Below are 5,514 nucleotides of genomic sequence, written 5' to 3' on the forward strand. Positions count from 1 at the left end.
CTGCCTACAGTTGCGTCCACGCATCTATCTCGTATTCTGCCCTTCGGGGTGCGCTTGTTCCCTGCCCCAGCTTGCCAAGACCTGACCAACAAGTGTGGTACAAATTTAGCTGATTTCTGGAGTGCTGAGGAATATAGCCATTTTCTCCTAATCCAGGGCTGATCTCTAGACCTTTCGGAATATGTTGTTGTTGTTATGTGCCGTGGAGTCGATTCCGACTCAGAGTGACCCTGTACAGGGTTTCCGAGGCTGTAAGTCTTTACGGGAGCAGAAAGCCTCATCTTTCTCCCAGGGAACAGCTGGTAGTTTCGAACTGCTGACCCTGAGGTTAGCAGCCTGATTCGTAACCACTACGCCATCAGAGCTCCTTTAGGACTATAGTATAATTAGATTTCTTTATCAACGTCTCGTTTGTGTGTTATAAGTGTTAAAATATAGTGTGTAGTTGCAGTAACAAGAGATGTAATTTTAATTTTAAGCATCTTAGCTTTGTTACAGGGTGCCTATGAGTCAGAATCGACGCAACGACAAAGGGTTTTGAGTTGTTTTTATGTTGTTAAGCACTGTCAAGTCGGTTCCGACTCATACAGACCCTGTATAGGGATTCCGAGGAGTTGCTGGGGATTTTGAAAGACCAATTTTGCGGTTCAAACCAATCTGACCTTTTGGTGCAGTGCCTATCTGACAGCGCCACACCAGGACTCCTTATATACGTACATAAGATTTTAAGGAAACTGGCGGCTTTCAGTTTTTCTCTAATTTTAGACACTTTTAGGAAGTGTTTCTCAACTGAACATCTATTATATCAAATAGAAAATAAAACATTTATTTAAGGGGTATTACTGTGCTGTGGGAGACCTGGTGTGGCGCTGTGGGTTAATGCACCAGACTGCAAAGCCTTTTGAACTGCAAGGTCAGCGGTTCAAGCTCACCAGCTGCTCCTCGAAAACCCTATGGACTCGACAGCACTTCACAACAACAACAACTGCACTGTGGTTAATGGCTGGACTGCAAAGTTGGTTTGAACCACAAAGTTGGTGGTTCAAGTTTAGCATCGCTATGGGCCAGAACTGACTCAACAACAGTTAACAACAACAACTGCTTTGTCCTGGGTGTAGCACTGCAGGATAAGGCACTAGACTGCAAGGTCAATTTGAACCACAAGGTTGGCTATTCAATCCTACCACCTCGAAAACCCTAGACAGGGTCACTATGAATTGGAACCAACTCAATAACACTTAACAACAACAACATTGCTTTGTAGTAAAGAGCACAGTATCTCTAGAGGATAAGTCCTGGACTGCAAACCACAAAGTCAGAGTTTTGAGTTCACCAGCTGCTCTGTGGGATAAAGATGAGATTTTCTGCTCCTGCAAAGATTTACAGCCTTGGAAACCATTTATAGAGTCATTCTGAGTTGGAACCGACTCCATGGAACTTAACAACAGCAACGACCACATTGCTTTGGAAGAAGCCCTGGTGACTCTGTGGGATAAGCACTGGACTGCTAATGCAAGGTCTGTGGTTGAAACCCACCAGCCCCTCTGTGTGTGAAAGATGAGACTGTCTGGTCTAATAAAGATTTGCAGTCTACATTCTGCTTTTGTGAATACTGACTGGAATCTTCAACACACATGAGTGGCCATCTAAGGTGCAACTATTGGTCTGTCCCTGTGCAAAGGAAAGAAGGGTGACAAAAACTGAAGCCGCTTGATATCAATCAGTTAGTCCGATGGACTAATGGAGCACGTGAATATCACTCCCCACAACCCTGAGACCAGAAGAAGTAGATGCTGCCTGGCCACCATGACCTACTGCTCTGAAAGGGATCACATTGGAAGGGCCTGGATAGAGAGGGAGAGGATGTGGAACACACTGAAAAGTATGAAAAGAAGACTGGCTTTACTGGTCAGAAAGAGACTGGAGGAACCGGAGTCTAAGACCTTTTATCACCCTTCAGATCTGGAACGGACATTACCTCGTGGCTCAATTTTTAGCCAAGCAGTAGATAGGTATATAGGAGGGCAACGACACAGCAAGGTATACTAACCATGGAAAGGTCAACCATTCAAGAACAAAAGGAACAAAGTTCAGAAGGGGTAGGTAGAATGGAAATTAGAATCATAGGGAGGGGAAGCTGGGGGCAACGGGACAGGTGGACTACTGGTCTGGTGGCTCTGTGGGTTTTGTAGGTCTGGAGCCAAGCCCACCTGATCCAGGTACCAAAGCGACACACCACAGTGGCACAGCCGGCCCTCACCTCACGCGGGTTTGGCTCTCAACCACGTGACTCCGAACTCCCAGAGAGCAGGAGGGTTCTATAGTACATCTGCTAGTCTGCCATCTTGCTGGAAATCAGATCATAGAAAATTTCCACAAACCTTTTTTTTTAAGCCTCCTCATGTGGTTTGGAGTTCTTGCTGTTGTTGCTGTTAAGTGCCTTCGAGTTGGTTTTGACTCACAGTGACCTTCTGTAGGGTTTCCCAGAAGCAGCTAGTACTGTTGAGTCAGTGCCGACTCATAGCTCCCTCATGCACAACAGAACAAACAGAACGAAAACCAACCTAGGAATCATTTAGCTTGAGTTCCCTGCTGCTGCCACTGTGCCAGTTCATCTTGTTGGGGTCTCCCTTTTTTTTTTTTGACTGACCATCCACTTTACCAAGCATGCTACCCTTCTCCAGGAACTAGTCCTTCTTGATAATATGTCCGAAGAGGAAGATGAAGGTTTGGGCTTCCCTTCTTCTGAAAGCCTGATACTTTGGATGTTCATGGCGAACTGAAACCTAGCAGAGATTTGGAATTCAGTCCTCAGGGGAACTTTATCAACATGAAAGAATATCTGCAGAACAGTATGGTGGGTATCACTGTGGTTCTTTCCAGTGGGCTAGAGAAGAAGAGTGTGGTCATCGGGAACAATGCAATGATAGACCCACTGGTTGAACTTTGCCTTCAGAACTACCTGAATCCATCCTACTATGTATCTGAGATCCAGTCTTTTGAAACCCAACCACCTTTGAATTTTAAGCCAAATACTTTAGTTGGGACCTTAATGTACACACTGTGTTTCTGAAAGAAAAAGTTTCTGAAGAGAAGGCTAAGCCTGGGCCACTTAAGGCTCGTAAGAAATCTGTGCATTTGGTAGTAAATTACCTGTGAACACAGAAAATCATTGTGCGTGTGAGCCCTGAGGTACTGTTACGTTTTTCCCTGGTCCCTCTTGCTCTTGGGGGCTCTAAAGAATTAGTCCCACCAAGTCACTGCTGCTTAGTCACACACGAACAATAATCATTCACTTAGAATCTCTTTATTGCAAAGCAAAAGTATGCTTCAGAGAGAGAAGCAGGTCTTTTTCCACAAGTGGAGTAGACTTGATAGCAGTATGGAGCACAGATTACATCAGGTCAAAGTGAAAGTACACTTCAAAGAGAGATGCGTGTATGTCTCCCCGCACGAGAAGACCTTTTGGGATTGGGGTGCACTGACTTATAAAGGCAAGGGGCCTCTTCCTCAAAGGGTAGGCTAATACATATTAATTAGGAAGAGTGATATGTTGAATATCCATGGATTTTTAGTCAAAGGGTTCAAGCTGCATGGAAATGGGGCACCTTCTGCAATTGTCAGCTTTAGGCAGTATCTTTGTGGGTCGTCTGCCTGTGCCCAGCTACTTCTATCAGGATTTTGGGTTTTGATCTCATCTCTGTCTCTGGGCTATTCTCAACCTTCTTGTTGGACTAGAGATGTCCTCCCCACTATCAGGGAAAGCCAGGGTAAGAAAGGCCCAAGGCCCCAGGGGCCCTAACTTGTCCCTGGCAGTACCTCTCCAGAATATTCTTTCAGTCATTTGTGCAAAATGAGAAGTCAGTCCAGAGCATGTCATTCTTTTCTGGGATAACATTTTTGGGGAGAAGCTGGAGCTTTCCAAATCCCTGAATGAGTTGGGGAAAAAGGAACTCTGTGCATGGGACAATATAAGAGGAACCTTTAGAAAATCATCACTTAGAGAAGATGAAACAGATACGGAGAAGAAAAAGTTCCTAGGATTCTTCAAAACTAGTAGACCAAGTAATAGTAAGACGGAGCAGCTGGGGCAGTCAGGCATGGACAGCAATGAAGACAGCTCAGAGTCAGTGTGTTAGGAAAGGGCTTGAATGTGCCGTCAATTAGGTTCCGACTCATAGTGACCTCTTCAGCACAATAGAACGAAACACTGCCCAGTCCTGCACCAGCCTCACAATTGTTGCTATGCTGGAACCCTTGTTGCTACCACTGTACCAATCCATCTCATTGGGATCTTCTTTTTTGTTGATCTTCCACTTTACCAAACATGATAACCTTCTCCAGGGACTGGTCCCTCCTGATAACATGTCCAAAGTATGAGACACTGAGTCTGGACATTTTGGCTTCTAAGGAGCATTCTGGCTGTACTTCTTCCAATACATTTATTCTTCTAACATTCCATAGTACTTTTAATATTCTTCTCCAAGACCATAACTCAAATACATCAATTCTTCTATGTTCTTCCTTATTCATTGTCCACCTTTCACGTGCATATGAAGCTACTGAAAATACTATGGGAGCTTCAAAAATATTAGGGAAAAAAATTCCATTATCTTTCAGTTCCATTTTTTTTTTTTTTTTTGCCACAAACTTTTTGAAGTACCCTCATGTGTATATACATAGTGTTGTTGTTACATGCCCTTGAATTGATTCTGACACATAGTGACCCTGTGTGGCGTTTCTAAGGAGCAGCTGGTGGGTTTGAACTACCAAGCTTGTGGTTAGCAGTCCATTGCTGGTCCTACATCATCACACCAAGACTATATATATATTTGTTGTTGTTAAGTGCCATTGAGTCGGTTCTGACTCATTGCGACCCTGTATAGGGTTTCCAAGGAGCAGCTGGTGAACTTGAACCACTGACCTTGCAGCCCAGCACATTAACCCACAATGCCACACCAGGACTCCTTTATATATGCTGTTGTTGTTAAGAGCCATTGAGTCAGTTCCGACTCATAGCAACCCTGTACAAGGTTTCCAAGGAGTGATACAGATATATATTTGGTGGGTTTGAGTTATTTAAAAAAATGGACGCGATGATTTCTAAAGTCTGAATCTTGGCTCATAGAATAGAAACAGTTAATGGTGAGAAAGGATTCCTTGGGTGGATACACATTTAACATGCTTAGCTTCTTACTGTAACGTTCTAGGGTCTAGTCCACAGCCCAGAGACACTTCAAAAGAAAGGCCTAGAGATTTACTTCTGGAAAATTGAGCCCTAAAAAAAGCCCTACAGAGTGCAGTTCTACTCTGGCACATTTGGGATTACTGTGAGTCAAAATTGACATGAAAGTAATAGGGTTCACAGTGAGGAAAAAGTTGTAAGGCAAGAACAGGAGAGGAAACAAATGGTAGAAGGAGCAAGCTTAGGATCTTCTCTAAAATAACTAATCTTGCAGAAGCCTGAACCAAGTGAATCTCTCTCCTTTTCCTTAATCTCAGCCTCATTTCTGC

At 44.0% G+C, this 5,514-nt stretch overlaps 1 pseudogene; it reads left to right on the top strand.

Annotated features, from left to right (window-relative positions):
* Nucleotides 1–2,830: 2,830 nt before the first annotated feature.
* On the top strand, nucleotides 2,831–4,139 carry LOC102811817 (annotated as a pseudogene).
* Nucleotides 4,140–5,514: the final 1,375 nt, after the last annotated feature.

This window comes from Chrysochloris asiatica, unplaced genomic scaffold, assembly GCF_000296735.1.
Source record: "Chrysochloris asiatica unplaced genomic scaffold, ChrAsi1.0 scaffold00178, whole genome shotgun sequence".
Lineage (NCBI taxonomy): Eukaryota > Metazoa > Chordata > Mammalia > Afrosoricida > Chrysochloridae > Chrysochloris > Chrysochloris asiatica.